The 24,125-nt window shown below is 45.4% G+C and overlaps 1 protein-coding gene and 1 pseudogene across 2 annotated transcripts in view; one reads left to right on the forward strand and one right to left on the reverse strand.

Annotated features, from left to right (window-relative positions):
- The window catches only part of TIAM1 (T-cell lymphoma invasion and metastasis 1), a 462,470-nt gene that overhangs the window by 102,230 nt on the left and 336,115 nt on the right, over nucleotides 1–24,125 (forward strand). The window lies entirely within an intron of this gene.
- LOC108636070 lies at nucleotides 7,994–8,218 on the reverse strand (annotated as a pseudogene).

Genomic DNA, 24,125 nt, shown 5'->3' on the forward strand with positions numbered 1-24,125 from the left:
AATCCTCACAAAAAGATGGGTACTCTGACTATGGTCATTCCTGATTTTTAGATGAGGAAGCTGAGTCAGTGGGGTAGTCTCACTTGCCCACGGTGCCCCAGGCAGTACGTGGCAAGGCTGAGTGCTGGCTGAAGCTGTCTCTGGGCACTTCCTCTGCGCTAAGGCCCCTGGCACAGCCAGGAAAGGAAATGGACACTCTCGGGCTTTGTATGGGGTGGAGGCTCTGGATGCTCTCAGGCGCCCTTGCCCGAGTGATCGTCACTCCCTTTTGGCACCCGTCCTGTTATGGAATCTGAAGTTGATTTTTCTTTTTTTTAATCAGTCCTTTATATGCTTCTGTTTGTTTGTAGGTGAGATCACCTCCTCAGTCAAGGAAACGGATAAGAACTCTGGTGTGAATCCTAAACCCTACCCAGAAGGCATAATATACCTTGGAAGGCATTTCCTGGGTTTAAGAGGAATTTTCTTTTTGAGCCCCACAGCACCTCTATGAAATGCATTATTTTGTTTGTTTGTTTTTGTTTAGTGACTCACTTGTGTCTGACTCTTTTGTGACCCTGTGAACTTTAGCCCCCCAGATTCCTCCTTCCAGGGGATTTCCCAGGCAGGGATACTGGAGTGGGTTGCCATTTCCTTTTCCAGGGGACCTTCCCCACCCCAGGGATCAAACTTAAATCTTCTACCTTGGCAGGCGGGTTGTTTACCAAGAGCCGCCGGGCTTCCCTGTTCTGAAGGGTAAAGGGGGAAAGTTTGTGAGGCTCAGAGAGGGTGAGCACATATCCTCAGCCACACAGCAGGTGAGGGGCAGCGCTGGGCTCAGGGCTTGCAGTACGCGTCTGTGAAGTAAGGGGCCGACACCGCAGTGGGGGTCACCCCTGCCCAGCTCTGGGGCATTTCCTGTGGGGTCAGCTCAGCTCCTCTGTCCCTTTCTCTGCTCCTGTTCTGTTGCACACCTTTCGCTTCCACGCTCTTCTGGCTTCCATGCTCCGAGCTTCTCAGAACAACAGGACAAGATTTTCCATAGCCCGCAACTGGTTTTTTTTCTGGCTATTGCTATTGCATCCAAGCACCTGCTGAGCTGATGAGCTTTTGAAATTTCACTTGACTATTGGGAGGGAGCTGTGAGTGATTCTCAGGAACACACCATCCCAGCTGCCTTCGTGGGGTGGGTGATGCTGCGCGCAGGGGAGGTGGGGGTCCCTTCTCCAGCCTGGCCGCTCGGAGACTGCGCCCTGCTCCCATAGCTGGCATGGGTACGTGCTGTCAGCCTGGTCATTTTTCTTCTCCTGGGTGGCAGTTTCTGTGCTGTTTTTCTCTTAGAGCATTGACTTTCCATTTTTAGGTCAGTTTTGGAGAATTCAGGCTTCTCTCGTGGCTTAGACGGTAAAGAATCTGCTTGCAATGCTGGAGACCTGGTTTGATCCCTGGATTGGGAAGATCCCTTGGAGAAGGGAATGGCTACCCACTCCAGTGTTCTTGCCTGGAGAATTCCATGGATAGAGGAGCCTGGCAGGCTACAGTCCATGGGGTCACAAAGAGTCGGACATGACTGAGCGAGTTTACTTCACTTCAGTTTGGAGAATACAATTAAAAATTTGACCCTTTGCTTTCTGGATTTCTCTTTTCGGAAAAAAATGTCCATGTCTACAAAGTTCTGTACTAAACTTCTGACTCGTATATGCAGAGCCTCCTTGAACATACATACATCGTGAAATCTAGCTTAAAATTTGAGCCCCTCCCCTACCCCCAGTTGAGGGTAAATATGGACACTGAAAATTTTGATTCTCTGTTCCTCTCCTCATTACATTGTTAGTTGGAACGAGGTTGGGAAATATTGGGTTGGCCAACAATTTTGTTTGGGTATTGTTATATTACAAAACACACAAATGAGGTTTTTGGCCACCCCAATGCACATCATACTCAAAATCATGACAGACAGAGTTTAATAAAGGTGTGTCAGGGTGTTGAGGAGAAGAACGGGGCAGAAAGTACACTGTGAGGAGAGAGGAACCCCTCTGGCTTGGTGCCTTGAATGCATAGCAGAATTCACTTTATGAATTTTCGAGAGTAGGGTCTGTGGTGAAAGGCTGAAGGCAAGAGGCGTTAGGAGATGAGGGTGGCAGAGGGTGAGATGGTCAGATAGCATCACCAACTCAGTGGACATGACTTTGAGCAAACTCTGGGAGACAGTGAAGGACAGAGGAGCCTGGTGGGCTGTAGTCTGTGGGGTCGCAAAGAGCTGGATGTGACTGAGCGACTGAACAACAACAGGAAGTCTGTGGCACCCTCTAACCCCTGGAGGTCAGGATAGAAGGAGACTGCCACTGGGAGAAGCAGTGGCCTGTGCTGGGGAGGCCTCCAGGTGACCCCGCAGGGAAGAAACCAGGGGATGAATGCCCCTCCCTTCCTTCTCTCTCCTGGCACCTGCTCTCCTGGTACCTCCCAAGGGGCCAGAGGGCCCGTGAGCCTGGCTGATGCCTGTCATCGAGGCCACCCCAGTCTTCCTGGGTGGCTTGTGTGGTAAAGAATCCACCTGCAATGCAGGACACCCGGGTTCGATCCCTGGGTTGGGAAGATCTCCCTGGAGAAGAGAACGGCAACCCACTCCCATATTCTTGCCTGAAAAAATCCCCTAGACAGAGGAGCCTGGTGGGTGATGGTCCACGGGGTCACAAAGAGCCGGACGCAACTAAGGCTTTCGCCTCACTTTACTCTTAGGACACAGAACGAGTGGAAGAAGATGGGAAGTAATATAAAGGGTAACCAGAGGATATTTAGTTTGTTGCCCTTCAGATTTTTTTTTTTAAAATTAGAGTATGATGGCTTTACAAGGTTGTGTCAGCTTCTGCTGTACAACTGAATGAATAAGCTGTATGTATACATGACTGTGTGGACCGCAATAAACTGTGGAAGACTCTGAAAGAGATGGGAATACCAGACCACCTGATCTGCCTCTTGAGAAACCTGTATGCAGGTCAGGAAGCAACAGTTAGAACTGGACATGGAACAACAGACTGGTTCCAAATAGGAAAAGGAGTATGTCAAGGCAGTATATTGTCACCCTGCTTATCTAACTTATATGCAGAGTACATCATGAGAAACGCTGGGCTGGAAGAAGCACAAGCTGGAATCAAGATTGCTGGGAGAAATATCAACAACCTCAGATATGCAGATGACACCATCCTTATGGCAGAAAGTGAAGAGGAGCTAAAAAGCCTCTTGATGAAAGTGAAAGAGGAGAGTGAAAAAGGTGGCTTAAAGCTCAACATTCAGAAAACGAAGATCATGGCATCCGGTCCCATCACTTCATGGGAAATAGATGGGGAAACAGTGGAAACAGTGGCAGACTTTATTTTTTTGGGCTCCAAAATCACTGCAGATGGTGACTGCAGCCATGAAATTAAAAGACGCTTACTCTTTGGAAGAAAAGTTATGACCAACCTAGATAGCATATTCAAAAGCAGAGGTATTACTTTGCCAACTAAGGTCCGTCTAGTCAAGGCTATGGTTTTTCCTGTGGTCATGTATGGATGTGAGAGTTGGACTGTGAAGAAGGCTGAGCGCCGAAGAATTGATGCTTTTGAACTGTGGTGTTGGAGAAAACTCTTCAGAATTCCGTGGACTGCAAGAAGATCCAACCAGTCCATCCTAAAGGAGACCATTCCTGGGTGTTCACTGGAAGGACTGATGTTGAAGCTGACACTCTCATTTGAAAAGACCCTGATGCTGGGAGGGATTGGGGGCAGGAGGAGAAGGGGACGACAGAGGATGAGATGGCTGGATGGCATCACTGACTCGATGGACGTGAGTCTGAGTGAACTCCAGGAGTTGTTGATGGACATGGAGGCCTGGCATGCTGCGATTCATGGGGTTGCAAAGAGTCGGACATGACTGAGCGACTGAACTGAACTGAAATGATATGTATATACTCTGCCTCTTGGACCTCCCTCCAACCCCCACCCTCATCCCATTAATCTAGGTCATCACAGAGCACCCTGTGCTTTATAGCAGGTTCCTCCTAGCTATCTGTTTTATACCTGGTAAATAACTTACCCTGTAGATGGTACTTTCGAGAGAGCAAGAAGTGGCTCTGTCATCCGTGAACACTCTCCCTGGGGATTGGGCATCTTGGAAAATTGCTGAGCTTGTGCTATGGAGGTTTTGTAATCCTGTTAGGGATTGGAAGCTTCTTGCTCTTTTCAGATGCTTTGAAATGCAGTCATTTATTTTTTCTCTATTTTATTTGTATGCCTGTTATTACAGAGAGTGAATGTCTGACTCTTTGCAACCCCATGGACTGTAGCCCTCAAGGCTGCTTTAAAAGGCTTATTTTGCCTCACGATGATGAAGCAGTCTGCTTCAGCGTCACAGAGGATTGCCTATCAATTACTCACGAGGCATTATTTTTGAAGGTAGTTTCCCCCTATCTTAAGATAGCTTGATGTATAGAAATGAGCATTTCTGGAGTTGACAAGCAGAGATTATATGAAGAAGCAACTGCGAAATTACGAAGTGTCATGCATTGTTATGAGGCTGTGGGTGTAAGTGATGTCACCAAGCTTGGATCTGGGCAGTCTGGGATTGAAGAGCAGACTTGGGCTCCTCCGAGTTCTGTTTTTGTCTGGATCTGGACCTTGGTCCCTGTCCTGTCTTTTGTCTGACTAGTCCCATTTTAGCAAGAATCTGAAGTCAGTCTACAAAGGAACGTGGGGCCACCCGCCCCGCTTTGGTATGCGACCATCCTCAATATCTGGTCACCCAGGGCTGCCTTCAGCAAAAAATCCTATGGCTTGTTTGTTTAATGGGTATCTCCCTACCTGGATGTCTCCTCTTAGTAATTTTCTGACTGCTGACCACCTCACTCTGTTTGCTGTGAATTCTCAGCTGTCTTTGTTACATTCTGAGTTGAGCCTCATGTGAGGCTCATCTCCCTCCTATTTTCCCTCCCTCTGAAAAAAGTCTGTCTTAACATTTTAACAAGCATCAGAGTAGTTTTTTTTTTTTTTTTCTTAAACTTTACTCACTAGAAACCCTTGAAATTGCTTTGGATCATCTGAAGGACCTCTGGTCCAACCTCACCCAGTGTCGAGACCCACAGGGAGCTCACTTTGAGGGGTTCAGCACCTCCAGACAGCAATCGAGGAGCCCGATTCACTCCCTTGGGGACTGATTTTCGTTGTTGAGAAGCTCTGCCTCCATTTCAGGCTCAAAGTCTGTCTTCGCTTTTACTCATTGACCTCAATTCTGCCTTTTTGTAAAACCTGATCTCTCCATTAAGTGAATAGTTTAGCTTCTTAAATTGAACCATCTTAATGAAGATAATTTTAAGCAGTGTCTATGTTGCCCTTCTTGCTTTCTTTAGCAGGACTCTGAGCCTGTTTGAGCCTGCGCTGCCAACTCTGGGGTATGGTTCCTTGTAGAAGGCTACGATAGGCTGATGCCCTGGGGTTTTACTGTGTGGACTCTGTCTTTGTCTTATGAACTCTTGCACTGCCCCGCTTCTTCTCTTCTAAGTCTCTTGCTTCCTTTCTTTGGAGTTAGCTCTTTCTGATGCCTTGTTTGATACAGTTTTATAAATGATGTGCTTCTTTTTCTCTCATGGAATAAAATGCATGGGCTTTGTGAAAGCTATTTATCACTCAGAAGTCTTTTTTTAAAATTTCCAGATTGATAGCTGCTTTCCAGATGTTAACATTATCAGAAGCCTGACCTCCACATGGTATATATGCTCTGAAGGACCTTCTCGGTCCATTAAGGATACATAAATATATTAGTCTTTTAAATTTACCTATCATCTAGCCCTAAGTCTGTCTCTCATATGTATTGATTTTCACCCTCTTTTCTTTCTCCATCACCCCATTCATGGGTATGTTTGAAAAGCAGTGACTTCTGCAGGATCAAAACAACCAGATTTGTGAAAGAAGAATTTCAGGATGAGGATTTAAAAGGAGAATCAGATTTATTTATACATATTTCAATATGACACTCCGAAAAGATAGGCATTCTTTTTGTTAAAAAGCAACACAATACTATTATTACACATAAAAAATGAACAGTGACTCATTTCTTAATATCACTGAATATTCATGTTCAGATTTCTCTGATTGTCTAAGAAATATCTTTTCACAGTTAGTTAAAAATACCTTAGAGCAACCGAGGGATTTAAACAAAGTCCACAGAGTGCATTTGGTTGATGTCTCTTAAATCTCTCTCTGTCTCTCTCTCTTTTGGCTGTGCTGGGTCTTTATTGCGGCAGGTGTTTCTCTAGTTGTGGTGAGCCAGCTTAGTTGCTCCAAGGTTTGTGGGATCTTAGTTCCTTGACCATGGATCGAACCCTTGTCCCCTCCTTTGGAATGTGAATTCTCAACCACTGGACCACCAGGAAGTCCTTGAAGTCTCTTTTAATACTCAGGTTTCGTGTTCCTCTCTTGTCCTGTCTTGTGATATATTTGGTCAAAGCAGCTAGATCTTTTGAGTCTTTTGAATCTGGATCTATGTGGCTTCCTACAGTGTAGATTTTATTGCCCCCATTCTGGTGTTGTCATTTAACATGTTTCATTGTCCCCAAAGTGTCCTGTAAACTAAAGGCTTGCTCAGATTGAGGTTCAAATTTGGGGTCCAGAATAGTTGATACATGATAGCATAACATATTCTGTCACCCAGTTTGGAAGACCAGCCGTATGGTAGGGTAGAAGCTGATTCGGTGAGCGGGGAACTCTTGTAGCTTGAGAACAAGGGTTGCTGAGAGATTCCTACCTCGTGTATCGAGATTTGAATTTGGTCTTGAAAATACTCTTGAGTATGAGGGGCTGTGCTCAATGTCTTGGTGGGTAGTTTCAGATCTACCTGCTGTCTTTAATTATTCCTGCCATTTCTTTCTTTCTTTTTTTTTTTTTTTAATATTTATTTATTTTACTTATTTGACTACACCATGCCTTAGTTGTGCAGCGTGCGGGATCTTCAGCTGCGACATGCGAACTCATTTGCGGCATGTGAGCTCTAGTTCCCTGACCGGGGATAGAACCCAGGCCCCTGCATTGGGAGTGTGAAGTCTTGGCCACTGGACCACCTGGGAAGTCCCTTCCTGCCGTTTCTTACGAGAGTGCGTTAAGCGTGCTCTGTCTCACCCCCCTTTCTTATAGCACAATGAGGATGGCAACAGGAGTCGGTGAAATCACAGCCCGCGATGCTGTTTTTGTAAATAAATTGTGATGGAACACAGCCATGCCTGTTTTTTAATGGATTGTTGATATTTAGCGCTGCAACGGCAGCGTTGAGCATTGGCCTGAACAAAGCTTGAACTATTTACTGTTTGGCCCTTTACAAAAAGAAAGTGTGCTGACCTCTGGGCTGGAAGGAAAGCAGAGGATAAGGCTTTAGCCTATGGATCAAACAAAAATAATTCCTCATCACTGAAATGTCACTCAGCCTTAGTACCTGTGAATGTGAAATTCCATGGCTCACAGATTTTAAGTGGTTAAAATAATTTTATTTTTCTTTGTTCATTTTTCTAATCGTTAGGCGACATCATCCTTCTACTTATTTGGAAATCTAATTCAACATGGGTGGGTTTGCATTAAAGAGTAGTGTCATTTTACCGGGCAGATAATTAATAATCTCTGCATTCAGCATTTGACTCATGATTTGTTATGCTTTCTTTCTTTCTTCCTTAGCTAGTATAAAGCTTTCTCTTCTACCAGTGTACTCTTTTGTGGTTTGTTTTGCCTTCGTATGAGGAAGAATTCTGTATCCTTTCAGCAAATGTCTCATGTTAAAAGTTTTCAAAATAAGTAGACTTGCATTTTTTCCCTTAAATGGAACTCAGCTAGTTTTATCTAAGCTATTCCTTTTTTTTTTTTGATGATTATAAAAATTTATTTAACAAAAAAGTTCAGTAAGAATGTATGCGACCCAATTTTCATCGTAGTAAAATATGGAGAGGTGATGCATGAAAGTAATTGATTTCTCTGGTGAACACAGCCATTGTCCATACTCATTCCAGGGCTTTTAACGTGAAGACTCTATTTCCTCCTATTGCCACCACTCATTATTGTTCTGTTGCTCACTATTTGCCATCTCCACACAGTCATCTATCACAAGATACGTAAAGGGATCAAATCCTCACAATATTCCTTGGGCATGTCTGCCACCATTTAATTTCACTGATAACTTCTTGTCCATAAATTTCTTCAAGTCGGGGAGGGTGAGCTTTGCTCATGTTGTCTACCTGATGAGCTCAAAGTTGCCTCTCTAAGCTATTCCTTTTGTGTTTTGGCTATATTTTATGCTACGTTATTACGGATGGCTTTGAAATTCTTTGTGTAAAAAAAAAAAAAATGGAAATAGATTTAAAATACAAAGGAGTTTTTTCCCCCTTCATTACATCTTAACGTATTAAAAACCAGAGTGTAATTATTAAAAATGAAGGAAAGAATTAAAACAATAAAATTGCTTAGCATAACTCCTGTTTCATAATACATTTGGAAATAATTGGTATCATAATGTGTAATTAACAATCCTTCTTTGAAGTGTGAAGCTGAAGCTTGGGTGGGCAGGGAACCTTTTAGGAAGTGGTGATATCTGAATTAGTTCCTACAATAGCACTTCTGAATCTGTGCAGATTGTAGCATCTTGCCTGCCTTCTTAAGTGCTGTGTGTGTGTGGTAGAGAGAGATACTTACTAGAGGAAGGGTTAGGACAGAGAGTCCTCTAATGCTTTACCATAAGCCTCCTACTGCCTTGTTGATTAGGGAAGAGAGGAGAGAGAAACTCTAATATGGGCTGTGGCTTTAGCTCAGATCACAGGGTGCTTTCCTGGGGAGCTGATATAGACCAGGTAGAGGACCTTTTTGCCCAGGTAGTGGACCTGCCATAAACCTGCCTGGGGTTTATGTTTCAATAAGGCTGAGAAACCTCCTTAGCTTTTCTAGAACCATCCCCTAATCTGGCCTGGAGGGTCTTATTGCTGAGATGGCCAGAGATGAGTCCAAGAGGAAGCACCACCAGGAAAAATAGGGGAAGCCGTTGGACTCCCAGACTCAGAGCCTAGACCTCAGTTTCCCTGTGGCCGGGCAGTTAGTTCCCCGAGGATTGGGAGATGAGATCATACACAGACTGAAATAAGGGCATTGGGACAGAACATTCCAGGCAGACCTGAGCTTTTAAAATTTATTTATTTTTATTGAAGTACAATTGATTTACAGTGTTGTGCCAATCCTTGCTGTAGGGCAAACTGTCCAGCACAGTGACTCAGCTATACACAAATAGACATTCTTTTTTAAAATATTCTTTTCTATGATGATTTATCACAAGATATTGACTAGAGTTCTCTGTGCTATATGATAGGAAGGCCCTTGCTGTTTATTCATCCTATATGTAATTTTATATCTGCTAATCCCAGATGGATGTGAGAGTTGAACCATAAAGAAGGCTGAGCGTCAAAGAGTTGATGTTTTCCAATTATGGTGCTGGAGAAGACTCTTGAGAGTCCCTTGGACTGCAAGGAGATCCAACCAGTCCATCCTAAAGGAAATCAGTCCTGAATATTAATTGAAAGGACTGATGTTGAAGCTGAAACTCCAATACTTTGGCCACCTGATGCAAAGAGCTGACTCATTGGAAAAGACCCTGACGCTGGGAAAGGTTGAAGGGCAGGAAGAGAAGGGGATGACAGAGGATGAGATGGTTGGATGGCATCACCTACTCAGTGGACATGAGTTTGAGCAAACTCCAGGAGATGGTGAAGGGCAGGAAAGCCTGGTGTGCTTCAGTCCATGGGGTCACAAAGAGTCAAATACCACTTGGGGACTAAACAGCAATAACAATCCCCAACTCCCACTCGAGTCCCCCTTGGCAACTACAAATCTGTTCTCTGCTAGAGCTGAGCTTTTATTTGCTCCTCCTTTCCTGCCATATCTAGGCTTCTTCTCAGACCTGTGGTGGTGGTGGGTGCTGTTCACCGCACTTGGTGCTGAATACCTGAGGCCCAGCTTGTTGGGAGAGGTTAGCTCTGTAAAGAGGCTGAGGTCAAAACAGTCACCCCAGAGCTCATCTTTTGAAAGAGTTACCTTGGAGGTACGGGTCTGAGGGGGCAGCACTGCCCAGTATACTTAATTGAAGGGGACTCCTGCTGTTCAGACATTTGGACTTCCCTGGTACCTCAGACGGTAAAGCGTCTGCCTGCAATGCGGGAGACCTGGGTTTGATCCCTGGGTTGGGAAGACCCTTGGAGAAGGAAATGGCACCCCACTCCAGTACTCTTGCCTGGAAAATTCCATGGATGGAGGAGCCTGGTAGGCTACAGTCCATGGGGTCGCAAAGAGTTGGACATGACTGAGCAACTTCACTGGTTCACTGGTTTTTGAAAATAGCTTTTAGAGTCTGGAGTGTATTGTTTGAAATATCTTCATCAGTAGCTCTTTTTTCCTCTATTTGGATGGCTTTAGTTTTTATTAAAATTCTTTCTTAAAAATGCTTTTTCTTATTACAATTTTTTTTTTTTCAGTAAAGATTCAAATGTTGCCTTCCTGAGCAAGCCTCCCTGAGAATTGAATATGAAGTAGCAGCCCCTCGTTATATACTTTGTCCATCCCATCAGCAACCCCTGTCTCACTGCTCTGGTCTCATGATAGAATGAGGGCCCTCAGAATTTTTTCATTCACTGGCGCGTTCTTTGCCTGTCCTTCCCAAGGTCACCGGTGGCCCATGACCTCAGTCAGAGACTGCCATACCCCTCATTCAGAGATGAGTCTGCTATGCAGGGGGATTCTTCAGGTAGAGAGTGTCTTATAAATAGTTTTCCAAGGTGACTACATTGAGGGAATATTTGAGATTCAGAAAGATGTGTTCTGTCTTATCTCAGTGACGAAACTAAACCAAGACAGCTTCCTTATCCAATCTTAAAAAAAAAAAATTAAAAAACTATTTATTTATTTATTTGACTGCACTGGCTTTTAGTTGAGGCATGTGGGATCTAGTTCCTTGACCAGGGATCTAAACCAGGATCCCCTGCACTGGGAATGAGAGTTCTTAGCCACTGGACCATCAGGGAAATCCCTCCATATCAGATCTTGTGTGTTGGTGTGATCCGAATCATGGAGGCTTAGATGGGGGCCGCTAAGTCGCTTCAGTCATGTCTGACTCTGTTCGATCCCATAGACATCAGCCCACCAGGCTCCACAGGCCCTGGGATTGGTGGAGTTCTCTGCTACTGCTAAGTCACTTTAGTCGTGTCCGACTCTGTGCAACCCCATAGACGGCAGCCCACCAGGCTCCCCCGTCCCTGGGATTCTCCAGGCAAGAACACTGGAGTGGGTTGCCATTTCTTTCTCCAATGCATGCAAGTGAAAAGTGAAAGTGAAGTTGCTCAGTCGTGTCCGACTCTTCATGACCCCATGGACTGCAGCCCAACAGGCTCCTCCGGCCATGGGATTTTCCAGGCAAGAGTACTGGAGTGGGGTGCCATTGCCTTCTCCAGGCAGAGTTCTCTAGGGGCTCCTATCTCTCCTGTGAGCTCCCTGCTGGAGCCTGAACATAGTGCGTCTGTCCTAGGCTGGTCAGAGAGCTTGGCAGGGAGTCCTGGTTATTTCCCTGGTCAGGGAACTAGATCCCGCATCCTTCAACCATGTCGCGGCACAGTCAGATAAATAAATTTAAAAAGTGATCCAGTAGGAAAATGGTTCTGAAGAATTTATTTACAGGGTAGCAATGGAGAAACAGACATAGAAAATAGAATTATGGACAATGGGAGAAGGGAGGAGAGGGTGAGATGTGTGGAAAAAGTAACATGGAAACTTACATTACCATATGTAAAATAGATAGCCAATGGGAATTTACTGTATGGCTCAGGAAACTCAAACAGGGGCTCTGTATCAACCTAGAGGGGTGGGATGGTGGGAGATGGAAGGGAGGTTCAAAAGGGAGAGGACATATGTTTACCTAAGGCTGATTCATGGTGATTCATGAGGTTTGACAGAAAACAACAAAATTCTGTAAAGCAATTATCCTTCAATTAAAAAAGAGTGAACCAGGAGGAAATTAGGGGGTGGAGGTCAGAGAAAGGGCGGACAGATGAGTGCTTTAAACGGTGTGGCCATTGAATGGGAATGGGAAAATGGTGAGAAAGACAGCGTAAAGGAAATAAAAAGAGGAAGAAAAGGGCAATTCCTGATGAAGGAACCAAAGAATTCAGTCAACCCACTGCGGTGTGTGGATCCTGCTTGTATGTTGATTTGAATGGACTAATTCTGTGTGTGTGTGTGTGTGTGTGTGTGTGTGTGTGTGTGTAAATAAGATTGAATAGTTCAATTGAATTATGGGTCCATGGGGATGATGTCCTCATAAGACAACTTTCCATAGTAAGTTAAATGGTAGGTTGATCAATTTCAGCAAATTATTAACTTCTTTGCAATGATAAAAACTATAAATAGCATGAACCATGTGTTATTTGAACATCTTACCTTCGGGAGTGTCTTCTGAGCCCTGCAGGCGCTCTCTAGTTTGCTGGGCGGTGGGAAGAGGCGCTGGGGGGAGTTGTCCTTAGCAGTTGGGCGGACAGGCTGCCTTTCTGTGGGCACTGGGCTGCTGGGCTCCACCAGGTCCCCCCCTTCTGTGTGCCAGCAGAGGCCCTGCAGTGTCCCTGGGGAGCTGTGGTGCCTCTGGGAAGGAAACCCAAAGGCCTTCCTCCCTGATTGTCCCTCCATCCTTCCTGCTCCCTCCCAGAAATGGTCTGTGGGCCAGCTTATTTTTTTTTCCCCATGTACAGTTCACTATTAAAATATTATGTAAGTAATATATGCTCTTTGTAAAAGCCATGCGGAGTGTTAATAGAAATGAACGTTCTTGTCCTTCACTCTTTCCCATTTCATTGACTTCATCACCTTTTCCAGAAATGTATAAATATTTATTTGCTTCTTTGGGACTTTTTATTTTGTACTGGGATATTGCTGATTAACAGTGTTGTGATAGTTTCAGGGAAACAGTGACGGCACCCAGCCACACATATACATGTATCCATTCTCCCCCAAACCCTCCCTCCCATCCAGGCTGCCACATAATATTGAACAGAGTTGTGTGTGTTATACAATAGGTCCTTGATGGTTATCCATTTTAAATATAGCAGCGTGCACATGACCTTCCCACACTCCCTAACTGTCTGTTCGCCCTGGCAACCAAAACTTCATTTTCCAAGTCTGAGAGTTTCTTTCGGTTTTGTAAGTAAGTTAATCTGCAGAAATACTTAATATTTATAATAAAGTGATGAGGATCCTTTTGGTCTTTTGGGGTTATTACCAGCATGTTAGAGTTTTATCTCTTTAATTTTTAATAATGCAAATTTTTTTTAAGCAGTCTCAGAAAGTTGGGAGTGTAGCCTGAAATAATTTTATTTCCTCCACCCCCACCTCCCAATCAAATTTTTTTTTATTTTGCTCTTGTTCTCATAATATCCTTTATAAGCCAAAGCATCTAATTCCAAGTGAGATGTTGCATTTAGTTGTCATGTTTCTGAGTGCCTGTGATGAGCTATGTCTTGTTCTAAGCTCTGGAAATGTATATCAGGAAAAAGTAGAGATGAAAATCTGTCTTTTTGGAGCTTCCAGCAGGGGAGACAGAAAAACAGTAAATGTAAGAAACGCTAAATCTTACAGAATGTTAGAAGGGGATAAACACTATAGGTAAAAGCAGGGTGCAAGGTCATTGGGGTACCATCTAAAATACATTGGTCAGGACTTGTTTGATGAGAAGGGGCTTTTGGGCAAACACTGAAAGGAAGTGTGTATCTAGAACATTCTGGAAGAAATAATGAGAACCAGTGCCAAGGCTTTGAGGAGGCGGTAACCCTGTGAGTCTGAGCAGGGAGGCCCGGGGGTCAGGGCACTCAGTCTTTGTAGGCCAGTTAATTTCCCCTCCTTTTTTTTGAGTGGACCCCTTTAAAAAATGTATATATATTTTCATAGTCTGTTTATTTAGAATTACAATTATTAAGAATAAAAGATTTATGCACTTCTTAATTAGCATAACAGTTTAGCTAAATATAAACTCTGCACTAAAGTTCTGCAGTGCCACAAGATGGGCAAAAAATATGGAAGCATTTTTAAGCTCTCCAAAAATTTCAAATGGAGGGTAATCTTGTTTCAGTTTTATTACATCAATACATTAGCATAGACAAAGTTTCATTTTATGAGACGTCTAAAAGAATCAAAGCCACTTCTACAGCTATATTTTAAACTCCAAATCTGAAAGCCATTTATGATACTTGGACTTTGTAATATTCTAAATTAAAACTCAGAGACTCCAAATGCACACTTGATGGAAATGTCTGCATTCTGCTACCGCTCTTTCACTTGAAGACTTTTCCTTGGTCCCCCCTTTTCTTATATGTCTTGACGTTCCCCATCGATGTTCTGCTGTCCTGAGGAGTGAGGAGTGAGATTTTGGACTATGATTTTGTTCATCTTCCTGGCCACTTCCTGTCTGACTCTGCTTTCACCTGCCCCTGGTCCATCTTTTTTCCCCTGCTTGCTTATTGGTTTACCTTTTGCTTCGCCTTTCTTAGCACTTTCTGCCTTTGAGAATTTTAGCCACCTGCCCTCCCCCAGCAGTGCTTACCCTGGAGCAGGTATTATTCTAAGTGCTGAACAGTTATTAATTTAATCATAAGTAGCAACCTTGGATGATAGGTACTCTTATTTCTTTTTTAAACTTTATGAATGAGGAACTTGAAGTACAGAGCGAATACATAAATCACAGAGCTAGGAAGAGGTGGGGCTCAGCCCCAGGCCATTTGGTACAAGCACGTGGGCTCTTATCCACCCTGTGATGGACTTATGTCCACACCTGATCTCTCTACTGATCTTCAGCCCAGTTGCTCCAGTTTCCGGGGCATTCACAACAAACCCCCACAAATTTAGGGTCTTAATACACACTTGTGTTCTCACAGTCCTGTGAGTCAGGAGTCTGGGTGCACTTGAGTGGGTCTTACAAGGCTATTCCCTGGTGGCTCACGTGGTAGAGTCTGCCTGCAATGCACGAGACCCGCTTTCGATCCCTGGGTTGGGAAAATCCCCTGGAGAAGGGAATTGCTACCCACTCCAGTACTCTGGGAAAATTCCATGGATGGAGGAGCCTGGTAGGCTACAGTCCATGGGATCACAGAGTCGGACACGACTGAGCAGCTTCACTGGCTCCCGTATTCTTGCCTGGAGAATCCCATGGACAGAGGAGCCTGGCCGGCTACAGTCCATGAGGCGGCAAAGAGTCGGATGCGACCGAGTGGCCAGCACAGTTTGGCAAGGCTGGCATCAAGGCTGCACTCTCATCTAAGAGGCTGGGGAAGAAACTGCCCCGAGCTCTTCCCTGTGCTGCAGAATTTGTTCATTTCCTCTCAGCTGTGGGATGGAGTGCCCTGCATTGCTACGGGAGTCAGCTGGAGGTCACTCAGTGCCCAGGGGTTGCCCTCTGTCCCCACCATGCGGCCCCCTCCTCAGGCAGCTCGCAACCTGGAGAGCTTTCTTCTCGAAGGCCCAGCCTGCTAAGGTCTTCCTAATGAACTGTCATCAGTGGGGGGCATCCCAGCGCCTTTGCTCTGATATTCCATTGGTCAAAGTCCAGTTACAGGCTCCGCCCACAGTGGAGGGGAGGGGCTGGCACAGGGGTGAGGGTGTTTGGGGCCTCACTGTGAGCGTGACTCACTGATCTGGAAAGTTCTTCCCGGAGCCGGAACTCACCATTTTGCCTCTTCCAACTTCCTGGTAACTGTTAGTGGGGGCACTAGTCTCCCAGCCACCGGATTTTCAGTCTGAGTGTTAACACTGACACCTCTTTTTCTTTGTCCTTTTCATTTCACTTATTTCACATTTCACCTTTTGCTTTTTAAGTCCTCTATGATTTTCTTTGAAATGTCCTTGAAACCTATCTTCCTAAACATGGACTTGAATCTCTCTCTGTGTCTGTGACACACACACACACACACACACACACACACACTGGTATTTCATTTCTCCTAGAGTCTGGTGTACGCCTGATTGTCCAATGTGACACACACACACACACACACACACACACACACACGTATTTCATTTCTCCTAGAGTCTGGTGTACGCCTAATTGTCCAATGTGACACACACACACACACACACACACACACGTATTTCATTTCTCCTAGAGTCTGGTGTACGCCTGATTGTCCAACGTGTTCCTGAAGAGCAAGTTGCTTCGCTGTCTCATTTTCTGAGGATGTCTGTCTCGTTTTCGCCCTGTGCATTCAGAGTGTGTCTGTCCCTCTTATAATGTCCTCAGCTCCCCTTTTCCATTCTTTTCAAACAGATTCCATCTCACCCGTTTGCCCCCCAGCCCCGAGCCCCCCGATCACTCCTTTCTCTGAGCCCTACTTAATGCCTAGTGTTTACCACCCTGGCTTTGTGTCGGATTCCTCAAGGTCACTTGAATTGGATTACTCAACCATGGGTAGATTTGGCAAAGGTCCCTGTTCACAGAGCATATATATATATATATATATATATATTTTATTAAAGTAATGTGGGGTGAATTATCTGAATTTAAAACTGCATGAGAAAAATATGCTCTACTAAATCATGCATGCTGTCTGTCTGGCAGTCAGTCACCGGGTGCGCCTGTCCCTTCGGCTGGCTCCGCCTGGGGTTGGGTACCCCAGGTCTCAGCAGGCATGATGCATGGGCAGTGCCAGGATGCCTGTGGCCCAGTCGACTGGCCGCGCCTGCTGCTCGAGGCCTGATTTATGCTCACCTCGGAGCTACAAATCACCGTGTGGTATAACACAGATGACAAGGCCTGTCTTAGCTTGTGGGGCCTCAGCCCTATCCATCTTGTGGGAACTTTTTTCCTCTTAACTTCTCAGTTTGGCTTCTTAACTTAATTGACTTCTGGATGGATTAGGTGCTGTTCAACGATGTCTGAGGCCCGCCAGGACTTTTTTGATGGACTCTCTAAGGGGAAGAGATGGTCCTCTCCCCCTGGTCCTGCTGTGGGTCAACACTCTTCTTTGTTAGGGTCTTTTGTCTGCTGTGTGCTCTGCACACGTTCTTAAGCCCTGGGAAGCAACATGCAGAGAGAAAGCACCAGTCCTGCCTTGAAGAAACTTAGATCTGGGCGGCAAGTAGGGTGCCTGTGAGAAAAAGCCGCCCTTCCTGACAGGGGGTCTAGAGGAAGGACCTCCGTGGTTACGTGGGGACCCAGGAGACACGTGGGAGGAGTATCTTGAACTCGCTTTTCTGGAATAGGAGAGAGGCTCTGGTTGCTTGTGTTAGGGAAGGCCTAAATGTGCTTCTTTGAAAGGAGGTGGTCTGGGAGGATTCCAGTTCTTTGGGTTGGATATGGAGTTGGCTTTATATTCTGGGAGGGAGGGAGTCGCGTCCTCCGCCTTCCCTCCTCCTCCACCGCCAGTGGGCAAAAGGGCAGTGTTGCTCCCCGCGGGCCAGGGCGTCCTGCCTTCTACAGCGGCTTTCCCCACAGGCATCTCCTCTCATCATCTCATAAATTCTTCGGAGGGAGCAGGCTGGTTGTGTGGTTGCTGCCTGATTCCAGACTGGTGGCCGAGAGGGAGCCCCGGGCCCCATGCACATTCCCTCTCTCTTTTTACAGCCCGCCAGATATTTGCTTTTCTGCCTAATCCAATTATGCCCGGGTGTGAGCGTCTTTTGCCCAGTCTTGGTCAGTTGGCAGGGAGCGCTTCTGGTACTTTTATGTAGTAGGTTGCCCTGATGCCAAACCCAGTCCTACCGAAGAAAGAAAAGGGAGTTGTGTTGTAACCACTGCCTGGCAGTTTTCACGGTGGAGGTAGCTGGTATTTTTCTGTGGAATTGTTGTGGAGGGAACTAGCAGTCAATTAAGAAGCAAAGCAAAATAACAGCTACTACTCTTTTAAGCACCTACTATGTCCAGCCTTGGACTGAGTCCTTAACATCATTGCTTCCTGGAGTGTTCAGAACTTGGCTCACTTGCTATTACAGATGGAAAAACCAAGGCCAGGTGAGGTCACGTACCTTGGTCACAGGGGTTTTTCAGAGTAAAAGTCAGGGGACTTACCTGGGTCGAGCTGGAAAACTCGTGCCCAAAACTTGGGTGTCCAGCCCCTCTTGTAGAAGGTGTCTGTGTCTTCTCAGATTCCTGGGCCACACGGAAGTTGCAGACTGAGGTCAGAGGCGGAGTTGAGGGTGAGTTTATAAAACACCTCCACCATCGGCCCCTGTTTTGGGGCTTCTCCACTTTGCATTTCTAGCTTAGATTCTGTCCTTGAATCTCGGCCAGCGTCTATGTTGTAGGAGTTACCAGTGTTTCTCATGGGTTTATGTTGGATCCTGTTGACACTTGAGTGTTGTGATGGTTACTCTTATGTGACATCTTGACTGGGCTACGTATTTATTTATTTATTTATTTCAGGCTGTGCTGGGTCTTCACTGCTGTAGGTGTGGGCAGCAGTGGGGCCCACTCTCTAGTTGTGCTGCACAGGCCTCCATTGTGGTGCCTTCTCTTGTTGTGGAACACGGGCTCTAGGGCATGCAAGCTTCAGTAGTTGCAGCCCATGGGCTCAGCTGTCCTGCCACAGATGGAATCTTCCCTGACTGGGGAGTGAACCTGTGTCCCCTGCATTGGCAGGAGGATTCTCAACCTCTGGATCACCAGGGAAGTCCTTTTTTTTTTTCAGCCATTCTGCATGGTTTGTGGGATTTTAGTTCCCCAGCCAAGGACTGAACCCAGGCCCTTGGCAGTGAGAATGCGCAGTCCTAACCATTGGGCCACCAGGGAATTCCCTTTGAGGATGTTTCTGAATCGACTGAATGAGGCAGACTGCTCTGCCCAGTGAGGGTGGGCCTTGTCCAACCAGTCAAAGGCCTAAATGTACCAGCAAGCTGACGCTCTCGCCATAAAGGGAGAATGCCTCCTGCTTGACTTTGCCACCGCGCTGGGACACTGGCCTCCTCGTCTGCCTTTGACCTTGGGCTGGAGCTATACCCTCAGCGCTCTTTGGTCTTCAGCTTGCCGCTTGCAGACCTTGCAGTTGTCAGCTTTCACAGTTGTAGGTGGTTCCTCACACAGTCTCCCTGAGTGTCTCTCTGTGTATCTGTCTGTAGAGACACTGCAGTTGCTGAGGGTCTGGGTTTCCTATAGACAACTTCCAGAAAGGCAAATGGAAGCTTAGTGTCTGCTTCATTTGCCAGAAGCATATGTGTGTGTGTGAGTGTGTGTGTGTCTTCTTCCTGCGTCTCTCGGGAACTCGGCCCGACATAAGTGCCCGACCCGGGTCTCTGCCTGTCTCCGTACTTGTCAGATCAGCAGCCATCTGGCTACGGCTCCTATCTGAGCCGTAGTCTTTACCTCTGTTTGGTTTCCTTTGTTCTTTATCTCTGAGCTCACAGCTCAGTTTTTAACACAGGCAGCTCCTTCGTACAGTCTTCCTCCTTTCCCAGTAATTTTTCACTGACTTAAGGAAAACTTCTTCTGCCTTGGTCTACATTCTTCCTTTTCTCTGCCTTTTCCCAATCATTCTCTCTTCTTTCCTCCCCGCTCCTTGCTTTTCCTTCTTACTGTTATCCTAGCTAGGATCCAAAATGACCTGAAGAACCGTGGTTCGTAAGGTCCAGGGCAGTATTGATATCTTTAGTTTTAACATGAAATCCTTCATAACAAACAAATCCACCAGTCTCTCAAGCCCAGTCTGGAATTTCCAAGAATGTCTCCAGCCACCCTGTCTTTTTTTTTTTTTTTTTTTTAATTAAATCTAGTTTTTTTTAAGCATCAGGTTTTATGCTGAATAAATGGTTTCCTCTCGAACGGAACTGCTTTGCGTTGATTTTACCGCAGGGTTTGCAGCTTTCCCGTTCCTTGTGTTTGTTCTCGTTGAAGACGAGCACTGGCTGTAGTTTGGGTTGAAAAGGCTTGTGCGCTGGCGGAGAGTGGCCGGGATGCCGCCGCGGGGCCCTTCACTGTCTCATTTCCCGACTATGGGCAGGGACGGCCTCCCGTTGCTCCGCTGGGGTGCTCTGCATTTCTTTGCTGTTTCCTTTGCCTTCTCAGCACCTTTCTCATTCATACTTCTTTATGCCCTGGTCTTCACTCAGTAATACCCAGACAGTTGCAGTCCTATGTGGGCCTTGTGCACCATGAAAGCCAGGATGCAGACTGGAGGCCTGGTGAGCTCTCTGAGAGTGCGCATGGGACAGAAGTGGGGCGTGTCACCTCTGCCCTTGGAACGGGCGTCTGCGTCATGAGACATGGTAGAGCCAGACCTCACATAGTGGTTTTCAATAGATAATAGCCCCAGAGGTTGCTTCTAATTGTCAGCTGCAGAAATTTCTGCTAAAGGCTGAGTTAAATAATACGCGCTGCACCCAAACCACCCTCCCCCAAACCCCAAGTAGAAGTGCAACTAACAAAACCCCCAGTCTCCCCTTTGTTCCCAGCTTCCCTGAGACTGTATTCCTCTCCCTGTATCAGGAGGGCTAGATGATAAATTCTCAGTGGGTGTATTCTGACTCAGGAAGCAATGAATGGATGGTAGTCTGAATTCTTGGAGTTTACAAGAATTTGGGATATCCTATGTCTCCTCTGAAGAACACAGGCTTTTAGACGTTGCCAGGAGTTTGAGTGTCTGAGATCTTAGCCAGGTAGGCTGTGGTGGGGCAGCCTTTGTGACGATAGCCAGAATTCTGTGCAGTTGCGAAGGGCCTGAGTTTCTTTTAATTGCGAATATAGACAACTTCGGGAATGACAAGGGGGATGCTTTATGTCTTGATTTGTCAGGTTATTTTCCACAAAACTTAATGTTGCACAAAGGAGTCTTTTGGAGTGAGCACTGTACCTCCTTCAGCAAACCCCAACTGTAGTAAGAAAGAACTGTGGTTAAAGAACCTTCTAGAAGACTTGTACTACCCGGAGTAAAGTTTATCATGGTGTTACAGAATGTGAAAGCCAGCAGGGGTATAGCGGTAAAATGAACTCAAGCTTTTCTGGATACAGATTAAGAAACTGAGGCCCTGGATTAAGTGTTTTGCTCAAAGATTCACTCATCACCATCATCACCATAGACCGTCTCTCACTTTAGCCTGTGACATTTGTTTGGTGTTACATTCCATATGCCGCGTGACATTTCCCATGGAAATGATACCTGTTCACTGTCAATAAAATCGTCTACAGCAGAAGCGGTAGTTGTGTTTGCATCCTCTTATTCTTAGAAAGGATTGCTGACATATTTCTTTTATTGTTGCATTTTTAATGGCAGTCTCCAGTTCATTCAGATATTAGATCATCATTTATCCGAGGTCTTGATAAATAGCCCAGCCTCTTTTTCCTCCAGCTGACAAATTTCACTTCTGTGCGTTTGGGGAATGTAAATATGAAATTAATATTGCAGCAATTAGTCATCTATTCTGAATTTTTCCCTTGTAAATTCCCAGAACATAAGCATGAAATTCATTAATCCAAATCCCTCATGCTTTTAAAACCATTGTGGCATTGTAGATACTTCCATTCATCCTTTGAAATTTAATGCAATAAGGAAGTTAGTGGAAACCTACCTTTATTAATATTTGTAAGTCAGGCAGCTGTATATTCCTTAGCCTCTGTCTCTATGAGCAGGCTGACTCAGCACGATGCTTTTCAGTGACAGGAAAGCCAATGCAAATTCTAAATCATAGCCTCTTCTTCAGAGAGTGTGTGAAAAGTTGTTTGATCACTCCTGTTGTCATTTTCCTGGGAGAGCTTGTCTTCAATGCTGTCCTTATAAACACAGGCCCCACTGCTGGGAGCTAAAGAGGTTAGAATTGATTTTCATGAAATTTTTCACTTAATGAAATCTCATCAATTTCTATCCTTCCAGGTATTTAAGTTTGCGACTGAGGAGGGTCCAGGGATGAGGAAGTTATGGACTGTGCCTTCTCTTTGTCTGTAGGGAGGCTGCACTCCGTGAAGTCCAGCTCTTATGAAATATGCTCTAAATGACTGGCATGGGAGTTGGCGCTATCTGATGTTCTGTGTTACATAACTGGTCAGGTTTATGTTGCCTGCAATGCAATCCAAACTGGGATTTGCCAGAGGGGTAGGGATCCTCTTAGCTGACTTGAGATCGAAGACTTGGAAAACCAGAATAATTCAAGGGTCGTAAAACCATGTTTATAAAATATGATTCTTTTGGTTCCAAATAGACATATCAGAAATGATACTTCAGATACTAAAAGAGATTCACAGCTTGGACCACAGGCATCTCAGATCTGGGCATTTTATTCCAACAGTTGGGCCAGTGGGGAAAGTGAGATTTCTTCCAAGGGGGCGTTTAAATGGGGCTTGATGATCAAGCAGGGCTTCAAGAAGCAGATTTGCCAGGTCAGGCAAGAGAGGCTAGACGAAGGAGAGTGAACTGAAGGAATATTAACTAAACTCTGCCTTGAGTTTGTTTGTTTGTTTGTTTTCAGAATTTTTCAGATTGGAAGAATTTTTTCTTTTTGCTTCAACACTATTTTATTTTTTTTTTTACTTTACAGTACTGTATTGGTTTTGCCATACATCAATTTGACCCCTCTGGGTCTCGGTTGCTGCGTGTGGGCTTTCTCTATTTGCGGCAGCCGGGGGTTGCTCTCTAGTCGCAGTGTGGGAGTGTCTCACTGCGGTGGTTTCCCCAGTTGCAGAGCACGGGCTCTCGGGTATGTGGGCTTCAACAGCTGCAGGGTGCAGGCTTCAGTCCTTGTGGCACGTGGGCTTAGTTCCCGTGGCATGTGATATCTTCCCGGACCAGGGATCGAACCTGTGTCTCCAGCATTGGCAGGGGCATCCTCCACCACCGGACCCCCCAGGGAAGTCCTGCCGGATTATTTTTAAAAAAGTCTCTTTCCGAATAACCAGGTCCTTTGTTTAAGCGTGAATAGACTCTGAACCCAGTTCTAAACAGTGTTTGGGACCATGGGGACATCTTTGCATCTCTAAGGCAGTTGTTTTTTGGGGAAAAGTTTGCCTACCCCTCTGCCTGTAGTTTTATAATGTCTGGGGAATTGGCCCTGAGTTCTCTCTTCATTATTTCTTGCCTGTTACTAGCTAGCAGGTCTTAATTATTCCCAATGACTGCAGGCAGCTGGGGAATCTGACAGGCCTGGCCATGCCCCTCGTTAGGCTTTTCGGTAACCCATTCCTTCCTAACCTTTTTTTCTTTAGTTTTTCAGAGTTTGAGCTGTGAAAGGAAAGATGAGAGACTGTGTTTTCTCTATTTTAGGCAGGGATGCTTTCTGTTTACATTGCTCCAGGATCATTAAAAGTTTGTTTCAATCTTGGATAAAGTATATGTATAGAGATACCTTTGAACTTGTTATTTAGTTATTATTTCATTGAAACACAGGATCAAACCTGGAGACAGATCTCTTGGAGACTTCTAGTCCTGGCTCTTTCCAGTATTTGCCTGTATGGCCTGGTGTAGAGTATCTCTCCTGTGGCTTATTTTCTGATGAGATTGGTAAAGTGCAGAATTCCAAGACCTTCCATTGACAAAGCCTCTCTCCTTGACCAAAGTTTAGCCAGGCTCTTCTGATGCCTTTTTTCAGCTAGGAGTCGTCTTTGGCCTCTGGTTCTCTTTTTGGCCAGCTGGGCCCAGTCTTAGCAAAGTATCCTGCTCATTTATCCCCTACCCTTGATATCTGACCACTCTTGATATCTGATCAAATTCCTCATCCCCTACCTTTGATGTCTGTATCCTTGGCCTGTCTTTAGCAAGAATCCTGTTAGGCAAGTTTGGCAAGAATCCCCCTACTCTTGATGTTTCCTCTTAGTAATTTTATATCCACTGTGACTTCCTCACTCTACACCCTGGCCGTAAATCCCCACTTGTCCTCCTTGCATTCAGGATTGAACTTGATCTCTGTCTTCTGTTATTATACCCTTACCGTAATAGTCTTGAGTGAGGTCTTCCTTACTGTTGTAAAAAGTGTCAGAATAAACTTTTTCTTTGACAAGGTTCTGGATTCTCATCCTGTTAATGTCTAAGAGGGAACACTTCAAGAGTCTTCTCCAACACCACAGTTCAAAAGCATCAGTTCTTCGGTGCTCAGCTTTCTTTATAGTCCAACTCTCACACCCATACATGACCACTGGAAAAACCATAGCCTTGA

Source organism: Capra hircus, chromosome 1 (assembly GCF_001704415.2).
Source record: "Capra hircus breed San Clemente chromosome 1, ASM170441v1, whole genome shotgun sequence".
NCBI lineage: Eukaryota > Metazoa > Chordata > Mammalia > Artiodactyla > Bovidae > Capra > Capra hircus.